This window comes from Meriones unguiculatus, chromosome 3 (genome assembly GCF_030254825.1).
Source record: "Meriones unguiculatus strain TT.TT164.6M chromosome 3, Bangor_MerUng_6.1, whole genome shotgun sequence".
NCBI classification, from domain to species: domain Eukaryota; kingdom Metazoa; phylum Chordata; class Mammalia; order Rodentia; family Muridae; genus Meriones; species Meriones unguiculatus.
The window spans coordinates 166,066,935-166,084,262 of NC_083351.1; the positions used below are offsets into that span (position 1 = coordinate 166,066,935).

At 45.9% G+C, this 17,328-nt stretch overlaps 1 protein-coding gene across 2 annotated transcripts in view; it reads left to right on the forward strand.

Moving 5' to 3' along the window:
• The window catches only part of Shroom3 (shroom family member 3), a 276,701-nt gene that overhangs the window by 110,213 nt on the left and 149,160 nt on the right, over positions 1-17,328 (forward strand). The window lies entirely within an intron of this gene.

Consider the following 17,328-nt stretch of genomic DNA (forward strand, 5'->3'; position numbering starts at 1 on the left):
TGGGGGGTTGAGGGGTTGGAGGGAGTGGGGGCAGCTGTAGTGGCCTTTGGCCCTCAGGCATCCTTCCAAGAGGCCTGGCATCATGGGAATTTGTGCAGCATGCTTTGAGGGGGTATTTCAATCCTGCTGGGACCATACTCAGAGCTGTTTTGGCTTCCTTGGAGTTCTAGGCTTCACTGTAGAAGTCCGGATTTTATTTCCTAACCACTTGCTCCTTCCCCTGGAAAATCCACGTAACACCTTATTGGGTTTCCTGGGAGGTATGCGATAGGATTCCCTTGCTGTAATGAGTAAAGGGACATTCCCCCCACCCCAAGCACATAATGATAGCTGCTATTTTTATCCAGTCGGTTACATGCGCTCACCGAATTCTAGCCATGTACAAAGGAATGCCTTATTTGTTCACCAGCAAAGGAGACTTCATGATGAAAGACCTGATTTCATTCCTGGGATAGCATGGCTTTACTTTAGACAAATGTATTCCAAACTGGAGTTGCCACTCGGGGCCTGGCCACCAAAGTAAATGATGCTCAAATATCTGTGGGAGCCTTTGGAACTCTGGGGCTGAGTTCTGAGCTCACACAGGAGTTATGGCCAAAATCCTCCAGTTCTAACTATAGACACATCAGCTGCAAGCAGTCAATCTGGTGATCCCGATTGGTGCGGAAGCCAGATATTGGGAATTTTGCATTCTAGAGTTCAGATGACCTAAAGCTATGTCTCATACTTAGCTACATGTTAGGATTACCTGGGGGTTTAAAAACAGCAAGGCAGCCTGATACCTACCTCCAACTTCCAGGGCCTCTAATTTTATTGATACCCATGTTGGCTTGGCTGGAAAGTTTAAAAGCACCAAAAACGACAGCTGTTCAGCGGCATCTGAGAACCACAGGTCTCAGCTGTAAGTTGAAGCGGTAAAAAGATGCAGCGAGGAGCAAGAAAGTAAACCCAGGAGAAGGATGCTGGGTGTGGGGCATGAGAGGGGGGCTGTTGCCCAAGAATCAAGAAGGTATGCCGAGAGGATAGAGAGGAGGGCAGGACCTGCTCATGGAGAAACAGAGCAAGAAGTGTAACAAAGCAGAAAAGGTGCCAGGGACTCTGGCCGGCTAGGACCTGAAGTAGCTGCCTGGGAAGGTTTCAACAGCGGCTCCTGCGCATGCGTTTCTGTGAGCTTTGGTTTTTATTACTGTTAAATGGATTTGTTTGTAGAACTCAACTTTTGGGGGGAGTGGGGAGGATACGGTCCCATGTAGCTCAGGCTAGCCTCCAACTCACTCTAACTGAGGACGGCCTTGAACAGATTCTGCCGTCAAGTGCTGGGATTACAGGCGTGAGCTACCAAACTTGACTTCGTAGGCAGTGCTAAGGGTAGAGCCCAGAACGTCATGCATGCTAAGCAAGCTCTTTACCAACCGAGCTACATCCCCAGATCCCCACCTTTTCCAAAGAGGCAGGCTGTCCCTCTATTGGCCAGGCTGGGCCCAGGGGTCTGGATTCAAGCAATCCTTCTGCCTCAGCTTCTTGAGTGGTGGCTAGAACAAAAGGTATGAATCACTGCATCCAGCTACTCTTTTTCAGTTTTCAGAACTACATGATGTTAGTGGTGATAAATGAACATGAACAAGGAAACTGGGCCCTTCCTCCCGGGCAGCTCACCACAGTTGTTACCCCATTGCTCTGAGCCCACCTAGTCCAGAGCGTCGGAGCAGGGGAGGAAACCACGCCCGTCTTACTGCAGTTGACGTGCCGCTGCGACATGCAAGCTGCGTGGCTTTTGAGTGGCACCAACAGGAAGCAAATGATGACAGAAAGGTGGCTTGGTGTCACAGGGTACCCTCTGATAGGGCAAAGCACTCAAGACCGGTTCAGAGGGGCTAGGAGAGACTGGGCATGGAGCCAGCATTTCCGTGTGGAACAGGTGCTTACTTCATCAGCCCAGCCCCTGATTTCATAATGGTTCCAGGGAATGGACTGTTAGCGCCTACCCCTCACTCATTCTCTTCATCAGAAAAGCAGGTCTTTTGAGGTCCTGGACAATATCTTTGTTTCACTGCCTACTCTATTTCTTCTGGGTTATATATTTTAATGTCTGATAGATTAATTGGTTGGCTGGTTGGTTTTTTCCCTAAAAGATGTCTCTTAGAAATCAGACACCACCATTGACTGATTGTGGACAGGGTCCATAGGCCCAGGTCAGTCTTCCATGGGACTGTCCCAGTAGCCATTTCCATTTCTTCTTGTCCTCCCTCCTCCTAACTCAAAGGAGCAAGCAATGAGAGAGAAGCAATGCTTCCCACTGGCAGTTCCATGTCACCAACGTGTGCTGCTTAATCGAACTTAAGCTTTGATTGATTGACTGTTCCGGTCCTTCAGGTGCTTGCACAAGCCTTAGCCTTCCTTGCACCACCAGGCAAATTGCAGCCACAGCCTACAAATTCCTTACTCTCTTCCACTCTTCCTTTTGTCTTTCCCTTCTCCCTCCCTCTCTTCCTAGCAGAAGAGAGTTCTACATTCTTTTCTTCTCCTTAGGATACAAACCTAGAAATGAGATTTTTGCCTCTGTGCTTGGAATGTTTGCCGGCCTGCGATACATGCTCACCGAACACTTGTGAGATGAACACAGAAGCACATCCAGTAAGAGTGTGTGCTCCAGCGGTTAGGAGGGCCAGTGACAAATTGGACTGCCTCAGTATTTCCTGCCAACGGCCTTTGGCCAAGTTATCCTGATAATGGTACTGCCAGCCGTTGCGTGCATTTTATGTGATGGTTGATTTTTTTTTTCACTCGCATCTTATTAGTATTTAGGCACCGTGCTTCTGGGTTGCCTAGCAACCTATGATGTCATCATGTGCCGCCTGCCAGGTAGACACACCTGGCAGGCAAGGTTCAGCTACCCAGGAGCTATAATGGACTCCTGCCTCTTACCTCTCTCTCTTGCACTCTCTTGCTCTTCCTCTCTCTTGCTCTCTCCCTTTTCTCTGCCCCTTCATAAGGTGCTCTGTAAGCTTCTGGGGGTGGGGGGGAGGGCAGGTTTTACCCAGCTGTGAGCCCTGGGAGCTACAGTTGTGATTGGCCTGGCAAGATGTGCACATGAATGCAGTTATAGTGTCATAAGCTGAGTGACTAATCATTTCCTGATTACATTTAAGACCTGGTCTATAGACAGAAATAAATGGCTGGTACTGGAAACCTGGTTGTCTTAGGGTTTCGTTGCGTGAGGAGGCACCATGACCAAGGCGATTCTTACAGAGGAAAATATTTAATTGGGGCTGGCTTACAGTTTTGGAGGCTTAGCCCATTATCATCATGGTGGGAAGCTTGGCAGCGTCCAGGCAGACACAGTGCTGGAGGAGGAGCTGAGAGTCCTACATCTTGATCAGCAGGCAGCTGAAGGAGGCTGTGTCACTGGGCAGAGCTTGAGCATAGGAGACCTCAAAGCCCTCCTCCTCAGTGACACACTTCCTCCAACAAAGCCATACCTATCCCAACAAAGCCACACCTTCTAATGGTGCCACTCCCTATGGGCCAAGCATTCAAATACACCAGTCTTTGGAGGTCATACCTATTCAAACCACCACTCTAGTCAGGAGTCTATGGCTGAGGAACTCTTAAGCTATAGGATAAGTTCACTGGAGAAGCATTTGTGTGTGTGTGTGTGTGTGTGTGTGTGAGAGAGAGAGAGAGAGAGAGAGAGAGAGAGAGAGTGTGTGCTCAACCATAACTGGGTCAGGTGTATCACACTTCCTTCTCCCAGCATTTTAGAAGGGGCAGAAAGCCAGAGGTTGGGGAGGACTGCAGGAAAGTGTCTTCTGGACATGGCAGGACTACTGTACTTGTGGTCACATGACCTCACAGCCGCTGTGGTTGCTTGCGCACAAGGTCTATGCCAGATCAAACTAGATACTCCAGCAAATAACGGGGAGAGGCGTGCCTAGCCAAGGAACTGTTGATGGCTTCCGGGGAAGGAAGAGTCAGTTTATTTAAGGCCCTGGTAGCTGATAAACGGCCTCACACCCCATGCCAGTATAGGCAGAACACGATTAAACGCGGTGAGATTTAAACAGCAACAAAAAGACAGGAAGTTGGTGAGGGAGGTGGGAAGTTGCAGGGGCAGGGTGTCGGATCCAGGAGGAATTAGGTAAGGAGTTGGGATTAATAGAATCAAAGTGTGTTGTATGCATGTATAATATTCCCAAAGGACTAACACAAAAATGTTGGGAGTTACAAATACAGAGTCTTATCTGGGGTTCCCTCCTCCCAGTCCATCAGTTGTAATTTAGCATTGCTGCTCTGGTGCCTGCAGTCCATCAGACTCTTCGACAGGCAAGAGCATTCATCATCATCATCATCACCATCATCATCATCATCATCATCATCGTTGTGTATGTATGAAGGGGGTGGCACCTGTGCCAAGGAAAAGTGAAGAGCTCAAAGGGTCATTTTTGTAGAGTCAGCTCTCTCCATCTTTACATTCACTCTGGGGACCTAACTCAGGTCACTAGGCTTGCTGGCAAGTGCCTCATCTACTGAGCAATATTGCTGGCCCAAGAAGCCCGTTTTTAACAGACTTGCCAAAGGGTTCCAAGCCTCCTCTCCTTGGCCTAAATAATACACAAAGGACGGAATCGGCGTCTGCATGGGTGACCCTATAGTTAGTTTTAGGTCTCTCGTGCGGTGACTCTTCTTGCCCCTGCTGTGCAAGGAAAGTTCAAAATTAAAAAAACTGAACCTCAGTCAGAGACAGGGGTAAGGAGGCATGTGTGGGAGGGACATTCTTACTCTCTAAAGCTATTCATAAGTGTTTGAGAGCACAAATGCCTGTCACTTTATTTTGCATTTGTGTTTTGTATTTATTTTATTCTGTAGCTTGCCCTCTTTCCAAGGGCATGGCAGGCTGTAGAAGTTTCTAAAATTAGACCTTTCTGGTCCAGGTCACTGAGCAGGAATGGCCTCCTGTTCGCCCTATTTACACAGATTTACTTCTGACACCTTCAGAACAACAGTGCCTACTTGGTGAGGCCTGAGGGCCCATAGGAGACTGTGGGAATCCTCTGTCAAATTCACTGTGGGGTGGAGGACCATGATCCCTGGGCTACCCCCCTCCCCTAGCAGTGGTGTTTGGACTCAGCGCCCTTTCAGCCTTTGCCTCATGATTCTTCACCTCCCTTCCATCACTGTCTCCGGGTCAGGGTGGAGGTCAAAGGCTCCATATCAGTCCAGGAGATGCTATCGAGCAAAACCTGAGCTCATGTTCAGAAACTTAAGAGCCACAAGGTTTTACTTTGTCTGTGTAACCTTTCTTGTGTTTCTCCTCTTGCAAGCTCCTGGCCTTACAGGCGCTGCAGCTTTACCTATCGGTAATCGGTATAAAACACTCAGAGACATCTAACTTATCTTTGCCAAGCTAGTTTTAGAAGAGCCCAGAGAGAATAAAGGTTGGTGTTTTCTGTTTTGAAAAAAAAAAGCAGTTATTGTTATTTATGTGTATGTGTATGTGTATGTGAGCGTGCAAGCCCAGTGAAGCTACAAGAGGACATCAGATGCCTGCACCGGGAGGCACAGGCGATTGTGAGCTGGGTGACCTGATCTGGACATGGAGCGCAAGTCCTCAGGAAGAGCAGTGGGGGTTCTTAATCACTCCTCTCCAGGGGAGGTTTTGTTTTTTTCCTTTTTATCTAATAATTTGTGCCTTTCCCTTCTCAGCATCTAAATGTGCAGACTATGTACCTCATATAGAATTTGAGATTGACATTCTCTACTTAAAGAAATAAGTAATAAAAGAGTAGGGGCACTTGACACTGTATTTACATAGAATGACTGGACAGGACCACTACAAAATACAAAATGCCTTCTGAGGCTGGCATGAAGGTGCACACCTTCAATCCCAGCACTTGGGGAGGCAGAAACAAGTGGGTCTCTATGTGTTCAAGACCAGCCTGATCTACAAAGTGAGTCCTAGACAACCAAGGCTATACAGAGAAACCCTGTCTCAAAAAAACAAAAACAAACAAACCAAAACAACAACAACAAAAAAGAATAAAAGGGAAAGATTTATTGGTATGTGTCTGATCAAACAGGACAGCCAAGGCTACACAGAGAAAACCTGCCTTGAAGGAAACAAAACAAAACAATAACATATACCTTCTGAAAAAGATTATTTTGAGTAAAACTTATAATATTGCTTACAGGGATCAATTCTGATTCATCTGTTAGCCAGCCATTCTGGATGCATACTTTTATTTATTTATTTATTTATTTTACTTTATGTATATGAGTGCTCTATCTGCATGCCAGAAGAGGGCATCAGATCTCAGTAGAGATGGTTGTGAGCCACCATCTGGTTGCTGGGAATTGAACTCAGGACCTCTGGAAGAGCAGACAGTGCTCTTAAACACTGAGCTATCTCTCCAGCCCTGGATGCATAATTTTAATAAGCATTCAAAACTAAGAGTTTTGACCTGGGCATGGTGACTGATGTCTATAATCCCAGCCCTCTAGAGGCAGAGGTAATTGGATCTCTGTGAGTTCAAAGCCAGCCTGGTCTATATAGTGAAAGAGAGAGAGAGAGAGAGAGAGAGAGAGAGAGAGAGAGAGAAGGAAAGAAAGGAAGAGGGGAGAGGGAGGAGCTCAAATAACAAAATGAGCTTTCACATTCTAATCTCAGGATAACACTGAAAACATATTTTTAATGTATTTTACAGCTGAGGAAGGACTTTTGAAAGGATAGTATGGCTCAGGAGACACAGTCTGCCCTACCTGTCTGTGTTCAGATGAGCTGGTTTTCTGTGCTTGCACAACCTTGAACCAGCTCCAGGCTGTAGGTGACCTACACACTGGGCCGGTCCAGCACTTTCCTTTGTTTTCCTTTGAAAACAGCACACACACTGGGACCTTTTGTTCTCCTAGGTGGGTTGATTTGCATTGCCTTAAGTAAATTAGCCTTGCTATCTAGTCTTGCTTGTTTAATGGGAGCAAGTCTACAGGCCAATAAAAATAGAGATAGAGGAAACAACCTAGCAGAAGGGAGAAGGGCTGGGCTCTGTGGTTCTCTGAGATACGGGCTGAGTGCATCATTTTCAGCTGTACTTCCTACAAGAATAAAGCAAAACGAAAGTCCCATAGCCTGATTCCAATCACATTTTGTTCCGTAATTTTAAAAAAATGGGTAAACACCTCTTTTGTATCTCAATATTGGCATAGCCGTTGTTTTCTAAGAGAAAATGGTAGACTCCAGTGAGACTTTGTCATTTCTCTCCCAAACAGACATGCTAGTGCCAACAGTAGGCCCAGAAGCCCCTTGTCCCTGAAAGACTGGACTGCACTCAGGTCTGAAGGCCCTGGAGTTTGTCACTGAGGAAGTTTTACCCATTTTGTTTTCTGCTGTCTCCTCTAAGTCTTCACTCCCCCAAATTGTTCCTTCATAGCGCTTGCTTTCTTGCTTCATCTGCCAAACTTTTCTGTTCATTTTTTGCTTTCCCCCTTTCCCCTGAGCCAAGAGAGTGAAAATTGGTTGAAAGAAAGAAAGAAAGAAAGAAAGAAAGAAAGAAAGAAAGAAAGAAAGAAAGAAAGAAAGAATACAATCTTACACTGACTTTAAGTGAGAAAAATAAAATGATCACACACATGCACACTTGTGAGAGGGAGTCTCAAGCAGTCCAGACTGGCCTCCACCCCCAACATGTAGCTAAGAATGACCCTAAACTTGAGATCCTCCTGCCTTTACCTCCCAAGTGTTATATTTATGTGCTACATGCCCATTCTAAGTGAAGCTTGGGACTCAACCAGGGCTTTGTGCCTGCATTCCTCGCTAACCCTATTTGTGGTTTTTGTTTTTATTTTTTTGGTGTTTTGGTTTTTCTAGACAGGGTTTCTCTGTGTAGCCTTGGTTGTCTTGGACTCACTTTGTAGACCAGACTGGCCTCAAACTCACAGAGATCCACCTGCCTTTGCATCCCTGAGTGCTGGGATTACAGGCATGCGTGACCACGCCTGATCCTATTTGTGTTTTTAAATGTGGTTTTGCAGGTGATCAATATCTATCTATAAAGGAATAAGTACCCAATAATAAAATCTCAGTAACAAATTGGTTGGTGTTATCTGGATATAGAAAGGTATGCCCTAGGTAGGTGTGGTCTAAGACAGCCAAGGATACACAGAAAAAAAAACCTGTCTAAAAAAACAAGGAAGAAAGGTATGTCCTATTATCTGTGTGTGGGCAACATCCTGTCATTGAAGAAACCTTCAAGCCAGGCAGAAAGTGATCTTGAAGGCTTGCTATGGCCTGGTGCTGGCAGTGTCTGGAGAGCTTGCTGTATAACTCAGACTTTCCCAGGACCTGGGGCAGCGTTCTTGGCCAGAGTCCTCAGTGGCAAGGCAGTTAGACCACAGAAGGATAAAGGGGATTTTAGGTGTCCTGACAGAGGCGGGGGGGCGAGGGGGGGAAGGGAGGCTCAATTTTGGAGATCATTTTTAAGAGATGTTGTGATGTGCATCTCTTGATCTTGAATATTTTTGAAAAACAGTGATCTGCATGGCCCAGGCTCAGCTCTCTCAGTAAAGTGTCATTGTGTCATTTGCCCCTCACAGGGAAGGACTGCCCTGACTATATTTTCTCTGCCACCTAACTGACTGAGATATTAGCACAAGCCAAAAGTCCAACAAACACTGAGTTTAGATATAGTCATTGCCCTCATTTAGCACAAAGATGAGACCATAGCATGATTAAGATTTGGGGCTGGGGTAAACAGCAGGATGAAGAATGACCTGAATGAATGACCTGTCATCCTGAGTAATCATGGTCTTGTAGATTACAAGTAAGGCTATCAGATTTGGCAAATAAAAATAGAGCTTAAATTTCAAATACATAGAGAATCGTGGGTGTTTGTTTGTTTGTTTGTTTGTTTTGGAGGTTTTGTTTTGTTTGTTCTTGTGAAAACATGGGCCTACACCTGCACTTTACCCTGTTACCATTTAAAATGCAGTTTCCCCCACAGGCTCCTGTGTTGAAGGCTTAGTCCCCGGCTGGTGGCACTAATTACGCGGTGATTGTATATGGATACTGTTGGAGGTTCGTGGTGTTTGCCATTGATGAATTCATAGCTGAAAATGCACTCAGAAGTGGGATCTGGTTGGAGGAAGCAAGTCCCTGGGGTGTGTCTTGAAGGACATATCTTGTTCCTCGGCCCTTTATGGCTCACTGTACTTCCTGAATGCTTCAGATAAGGAGCTCTGCTTTGCTTCCTAATGGCCTCGGACACTCCTTCAACTGCTCCTGCATGCACTTCCCAGGTGCTCAGATCACATATATGCATGTGATTTTGCTCTTGGTGTTTTTGTTTTGTTTTGTTTTGTTCTGTCACATCGATAATGAAAATCTAACTGCCACACACATCAAGCTAGATGTACAGGGAAATGTGGGTGCCAGAAATTGAACCCAGGACCTCTGGAAGAGCAGGCCATGCTTTTAATCACTGAGTCATCTCTTTGGCCCCCAAATAAATGTTTTAAAAGGGAGGTATGTTTTGAATCCTATTATCTTGCTGATTTGCTAGTGCTTTTTTTCCCCTCGCTCTCTTGCCTAACTATTTTTCTATATAGCTTATTCTTTCCTGTAGTCTCATAAATAGACTTGGTTTTTTTTTTTTTCTTTCTTTCTTTTCCTTTTTTTTCTAGTCCAAATAATTCCTTCAGATATCTTCTGAAGAGCTGGTTTGATGGTCATCAATATATTTAGTGTGCTTTTATCATGAAAAGTTTTCATTTTTCCTTCAATTATAACAGCTTTGCTTTGCTGTTATAATTAGTAGTTTGGGTTGGCTCCTGGCTTTCAGAAACTGGAATCCATCGTTCCAAGTTCTTCTGGCATTTCAAGTTTCAGTGAAATAGTCGGCTGTTAGTCTGACGGACCTGCCATGTGTGGGACTTGGGTTTCTCCCTTTCTGCTGTCAATGTTGTTTCTTTGTTCTGTATATGCAGTCTTTAACTACAGCATGATGAGGGGAGGTTCTTTTGTGGTCCTATCTTCTTGGTGTCGTAGGTGCTTCCTGAATCTGGCAATGGCATCTCCTTTTCTAACTCTAGGAAGTTTCCTCTTACAATTTTTTTTTTTTTATGCTTTCCCTGCTACTGGAAAGAGATTCTCCTCCTAGTATTCATCAGTTTGGTCTTCTCAGACTCCTGAGTTTATCTTGGAATTTCTACTGTCACTTTAACTATTACTTTATCTGTGTTTCTTTTTGATTGTTTCCATTCCTCTGAGCTTGTTGTCTTCAATCTCAGACAGCCTGTCCTCTCCTTTTCTTACAAAACAATTCTTTGTATTATTCTATACATATGGATATTTTGCCCACATATGTGCCTGCTGCCCTCAGAGCTCAGAAGAAGGCATCGGATCCTCTGGAACCTGATGTTATACAAGGTGCTGGGTTGCCATGTGGGAACTCGAAGCCCAGTCCTCTGGAAGAATAGCCAGTGCTGTTATGGGCTGAACCATCTGTTCAGCACCTGTTCTCTTCTTGGTCCAGTCAACTGGTGAGAGTTTGTGCGGAGCTTTTTGTTTGATTTGTTGATGTTTCTTTTTAAGGTGCATTGGTTTCCTAGCTTCCCCTTCAATCCTGTGGCTACTAAATTGTAGCACAGTTAGGAGAGTGTTAGGAGAGTGGAAGGGAGATGCTGTTCCCTGTCCGTGTTGGTGATTTGAAGCAGGTTTCGTTATAGCAAATTATCATCAGTCTAATCGCTTGACAGCCTTTCTCCTCACTGCTGGTGCCAAAAAGCTGATCTACTCCACTGATCCTGGGCTAGGAGAGGCAGGCAGAGTCTCACCAAGGGTAACTCCACCAACCCAAAATGCCCCTGACAGGATACCCAACACGTGCATTAGGATTTTAAGAACATTTAGTCTGAGGTCAGGATGCCCAGCTTGAAGTGCTGTTGGCACTATTTGTTAGTTTTGCGACCTCGGGCAAATTTTCATTGCTCTGTGTCTGAGACTGTACAGTTATGAAATGGGTAATAATAATAACAATAATAATAGCTTCTTCCACATAGAGTCATTGATGCTGTTAAAACAGAAGGCCTTGTCTCAAACAAAACAGAACCGAAAGTCCTATCAGTGCTTCATACCCTTTATGCAGCACTGTGAACACTAACATGTAAGAGGAGCTCTTGTGTCCTGCTGTTCTTCTACTTTGCTTATTTTTGTGATGTGGCAGCCTCATTCCACGATGCTGTTTCTCCAGGGCCTTCCATCCTCAGAGCCAGGTTGTGACCCTCCGTGTAATTCCTTCACCCCGATTCTCAGCACTGGCTGAAACCTAGCTTTCCTACCTGGAATGCTGGGATTTACTTTGATCGGAATAACAAGCAGCTCAGTCGGCGCCTTGTGCTACCTTCTGGCCGCTGACGTTTTTATGAGGTTTTCCTAAAAAATAATAGATCTGAAGGGGGAATAAGGAACAGGATGATATATTTACTTTGGGCCATTAGCCTAGAGACAGAATGCAGTGAAATAGGCTGTTGACTGTAACCACTTACATGAGCAGTGGAAAGTATGCCTTTTGATTTCTGTGTCATCAGTAGTGTGTGTCCCATCATTAGTATACAGAAAAGGAATGATACTTAGGACCTACCCGGCATCTCACATTATCTCATCAACCTTGTCAGTCTTGAGGTGCTATCGGATTGACATAGAAAAATGTTCACTCAAGTGCAGAGTAGCACTGGCTTATTTGCCAATGACTTCGCTTCTCCAGGGCATCCTGGAAAATTGGACACCTTTTTTTCTCCAACAAATACAGTTTCCAATGATATTAAATAAATAAATAGAGAGCTCTCACATCCCTGTCTCAGCTCACTGGTTAGTTTTCTTTCAGTGCATGTGGGAGCATTCAGGAAGTTCACCTAAACCGAAATCTGAAAGCCAACATGCTTTTTACGGAAGACCTTTCACAGCCGCATTTTCAGCGTCCCTGCGGTCACCGCCTCTGTTGTGATCTGCTCTACAGTGCTCCAAAGATGCAGCGCAGCAGTGGGGGAGGAGGCGACGTTGGTAAAGTGCCTGTCACAAAGCATGAGGAGGCACCTATGTAAAACATACTCATCTCTAACCCCAGTGCTGGGGGCTTAGGGACAGAGACAAGCATGACTCTGGGAACATCCAAGTTCAGGGAGAGAAATTGTCTTAAAAGAGGAAGGTGGAGAGTAGTCAGGGAAGACACTGGACATAGACTTTTCACTTCTGCAATTATGCGCATGAGCTTTTGCATGCCCCCCCCACACACACACATACACTGCATTGGGAATTCTAGAAGTGAGGTGAGGTGTGAAAAGCACCATTTCTTCTCAACCTTTTACCTGACCTGATCTTACAAGGCTTAATTTGCTGAGTAAGCAGTCGGTGCCAGCCATTGTTGTGTCTACTTGGGACTCAAACATACTCAACAAGCATGCTTGTCTTCATGGGACAGACATTCTTGTGAGCAGAGGCAACAGACAGTACATACATCACACAGTTACATGGGTATAGGACACACTGTTTGGCAGTTGGCAAGTGCTCTAGGGAAAGAAAAGCGGCTCAGATGCCAAGGGGCTCTTTCTGTCCCCTCCATTCATAAAATTCCTTACATTCCTCCCGAGAGGATTAAGGACAAATTTCTCATTTTCAAAAACCCACTGAGGGAAAGCTCTTTGAACTTTGAGGATATGCGTAAGTATGTGGTGAGGAGGACTGACAGGCATCCAGATCCACCTTGCATACAGAATCCATCTGTCCCCAACTCCTAGAGAAAGACGAAAGTGTTAAGGACAGCCGAAGAGTAGAACACAGTAAAGGAACCAGTCTTTGGTGGTTTGTGCAGTTTTCCCATGACAGATCTTCATCTCAAATCCTAAACAAGCACCCTGCGAGGACACGTGCAAGTCCTTCAGGAAACTCCCTCAGGGTCCATCCATCATGGCTGCAGTTCACTGCAGGAAACCCTCCAGTCTTTGGGCTTGTGTTTGAAAAGGTGCTCAGAAGCTAACAGGACGTGCCAGGGTCCAGGGGCTACTAGCTTTAGGGAAAAGGAAAAAGGAAGACATCATGTAGGATATGGTCTTTAATCCCTTCTCCACCACAAATGTCGGCATGGGAGGACGCCCAGCGATGATGTGGACAGAGATCCTCCAAGGCTGAGGTGTAGCGTGTCATGGTCAAAGGCCTGCTCAGGGTTACTCCGACAATCGGTGGCAGAACAGGAAGACAGGCAAGCCCCACTCCCCCGCTTCCGGTCTGAGGGTTCCACAGAGTTGCTTCCAGAGTGGATGTCAATCCCTCTGTAAACAGGGAATCAATCCTCCACTGATTGCTAAAGGAGCTAGGCAAGAAAATGGGAGTCAAGGTGTTTGTGAACACACAGATGTGCAGTGGACCTCCCAAGTGAGAAGCTGGTAAAAGACGGGCCTGGGCAGATGGACCTGGGCTATGGGCAGTGGACAGGGGAGCAGGTTTGTGGTCTGGTTCCTCTGCTAAAGGAAGAGGATTCATACACATTCCAGTGTTGACTGTGAAAGGTGTCTGTACCTGACAGCTTTCCATTGCTATCAAAAAACACACAAGCCCAGGTACTTTATGAAGTGATTTGTTCAATGCACTAGGAAAGATGAAAGGGGGATAACCAGGGGGGTGGGGGGAAGAAAAGGAACCAGTTGGAAGGGGAAGAAAGTGTGGGGGAGGGGAAGGAACAGGGGAATGAATGAGAACAGAGTATTTGGCATATATACATGAAGATACCATGATGAAACCCACTATTTTCTATTTTAACCTAAAAGAAATATTTAAAAAAGTTTCTTTTGAGACAAGAGTCTCACTTTGTAGCCCTGGCTGGTCTGGAACTTGCTATGTAGACTAGCTGACCTTGATCTCACAGAGATCTACCTGGCTCTGCCTCCTGAGTGCTGGAATTAAAGGTGTGCCATATGTATGCTTTATATATATTGCTCTTTCATATATAATTATATATATATATATACTTTTATATATATTGCTGTTTTAGAACTGCCCTCTTGAGAATTACATTAGTGCTTTTCAAGGTAGGACATCCAGTGGCTCAGTCCATTACTTTAGACCATTAGACTTTTCCTAAAGGCTACACACACACACACACACAGGATCACCACGCTGAAGACAGCATCTAACACACACAAACTGTATCAGAACCACAGTATCATTGCTGCCTGACTAGAGGACCCCCAGGCTTCACTGAGCTTCTGCCTGTGAGAGACAACTGCCTGATTACTGTTAGACACGCTCTGCTCCCTCACTTCAGGTTGTGATGAAGGTTGGGAGAGCAGCCATTTCTCTCTGGGAACCCTAAGCTCTTCTCACGGGCCAGGCACCATACTGAATGGTATTATAATCTCCAGTCCCCACATTAGATAGGAAAAGAAAGTGAAGCATTTAACAGGTTCTGTGAGATCACAAGGGAACGTCGCTCTGTCTTTTTGTTTGTTTGGTTTTGGGTGTTTTTGTTTGTTTATTTTGTTTTTTGAGACAGGGTTTCTTTGTTTAACAGCCCTGACTGTCCAACAACTCGATTTGTAGATCAGGCTGGCCTCGAACTCTCAGAGATCTATCTGCCTGCCTCAGCCTCGCCACTGCTGAGAACAAAGGTGTGTGCCACCACGGCCCTGCTGGGAATGTCAGTCTAAATCACAGGGTGGTATGGGCTTCAGGCTCATCTCCCAAACAGGAGACCTTTTTCCTGCTCTTCCACTACATGCTGTGAAGTGCCTAACAGGTTACTCTTAGCCTCCTCAGCTGTAAAAATGGACTGATAATTACAGTGTTTTAATGATGATTCAAGAACATGACTTCGTCACAACAGGCACAGTAACAACTGTGGTGAGATACAGGTTTAACCACAAGCAGTTGCTGTTGCTTTTTTAGTGGACTAAAATCGTCAGCGCGCGCGCACGCACACACACGCACACGCGCACACACACACACACACACACACACACACACACACACCATGCCCACTGAAGGCTTAGCCCAAAACCTTACACAACATCAATTCTTTGTAGATGCCACAGTGGTTTGCTCACTCTGCTCCTGAGTTGGAAAAGGACAGGCACTTTAATCACTTCAGCATAATTTAGAGAGGCTTTACTTGCCTGCTTTAGCTTCCCTAGAGATTCACCAAGATTTCTATTACTATAGCAGAGCATTCCCTGAAGACCTATGCTGTACAGTTACTAAAACCAGCAACCTGTTGAGGGTAATGTCAGGAGGAACTTGAAAAGATGTCAAGGGAGCTTAGGCCAGACAGAGCCGGACTACCAGGGCGTGGCTGTTGACATGAAAAGGAGTTGACCTCCCTCCCCCAGTTGAATACTGTGTTTGAGGAATGGCGTTCCCACTAGCAGGCTGCTGGAATAGACAAATGTCAGCAGTAACATTTGTCGTTCTGCACTCTGGAGTTGGAGGTGAGGTGTTGGTCAGCAGCAAGAAGTTGTTAACTTGGATACATTGAGGATTACTTGTAACCTGGATGTTTGTTCTTGAACTCTGGCCGGCCAGGGTTAGGAAGGGAATGACACACTCTGGCGTGGCCTTTGGGGAGGCTGTAAAATAGAGGAAAACAAGACAATTTTGCCTTTTTGTTGTTGTTGTTTTGTTTGTTTGTTTGTTTGTTTTGACAGGGTTTCTTTGTGTAGCTCTGGCTGTCCTGGGACTTGCTTTGTAGACCAGGCTGGACCAAACTAACAGAGATCCTCCTGCCTCTGCCTCTGAATGCTTGAGATTAAAGGCATGCATCACTACCCCAGGCTCAATTCGCCTTTCCTTTCTTTTTCTTCGTCATCTTCTTTTTGTTTTGTTTTGGGTTTTGTTTTTTTTTTGTGTGTGTGTGTGTGTTGTTTTGTTTTCTTGGTTTTTCGAGACAAGGTTTCTCAGTGTAGCCTTGGCTGTCCTGGACTCACTTTTGTAGACCAGGCTGGCCCTGAACTCACAGAGATCCACCTGACTCTGCCTCCCTGAGCACTGGGATTACAGGCCATCACCACCAGGCTGTTTTTCACAGTAAGACTATATCTATAATGCAAACTCTACCTGGAGTTCTGTTTTTGTTTTGTTTTTTGATAAGACTTTTATCAGAATCGTCTGGTTGCTCCGACCTAAGCTGTTTGTAAAAATCCATCTCACTCGATTCACAGTAACAGCTAAAAATAGCTCGGAGGCCAAGCACAATGTTCCTGTTCCTGAGAGACGACCTTTGTGGAGAAGCAGCCTTTAAGTGAAATCCTTCCCATCTTTGGAGCACAGTGACATCTTGGAGACACTTTTTAGACTTTCTCCGTGTCTGGATGGTGCCTAGTACCAAGTGTGTCTCACAACGTCCTTGGGGGGGGGGGCAGCTGGCTTTGCATGCTTGCTCAGTGTTCCCACACCTGAGGAATAATCTGAAATCTCAACACGATTCATTTTCAAGGAGGTTCAAGAGTCGTCTGGGGATTTTACAGGCTTCCTCCGCGCACAGCACAGCACCCCAGACAAACGAAAGCCCATTTACATGCCCACGGGCTCAGACAGTCTTGGAGTCCCGTTTTTCTGTGTGTGCTGTTCTCTCTTTCTTTGTGTCTATGGTTACTGTTAAGCTGACCCCTACAGTCTGGGGCAAATACCAAACTTGAATCAAGCGCTGCCTGGCCGTCCAGCTGCAGAGGATTGGCGTTTCAGGGGAGCACAATGCCTTCAGCTGGCTCTTTTTTTAGGGAGCCTGGGAGGGCTCTGCCCACAGGTGGCCTGCCACGCTCCAGCTCCACTCTGCTGGAGTTGAATACGCAGTGTTTTGTCTCTTTCTTTCTTCCAGTAGTTTTATCCATTTTCACATCCTGAAGTGATTTTCCTCCCTCCCCGCCCCCCAAAAATTCAAAATTGGATTTCATTGTTCAGAATGGTGACTGTAAAAAGACCGTTCTTTGTATTTGTGTCTCCTTGTCCCCCCAGTTTCGTAACAAAGTCTCGATTGAAAAAAAAAATACACACCACCATAGCTAATGAAAACTTGAGTTCCATCAGCCAAATAGGGAGGCTGGGTGCCCGAACCAGGCAAGGGAATGGAGAAAGACTCCGGCGGCTGCTAGTGCCACAAACATGCACACACGCGTCCCTTGCTCGGCTCTGCCTCCGTTGCACAGCGGTCGGGGGGACCCTGGGGCAGTGCCGTGGGCGGGTAGAGAGAGCTCTTACCCAAACAGCTCCAGGGTGCAAGGAGCGGGGCTGCCCGCGGGCACAGTAGAAACCCGCTCCCGGGTTCTGGCCAGTGAGCCTGCTGCTGTCAGCCAGGC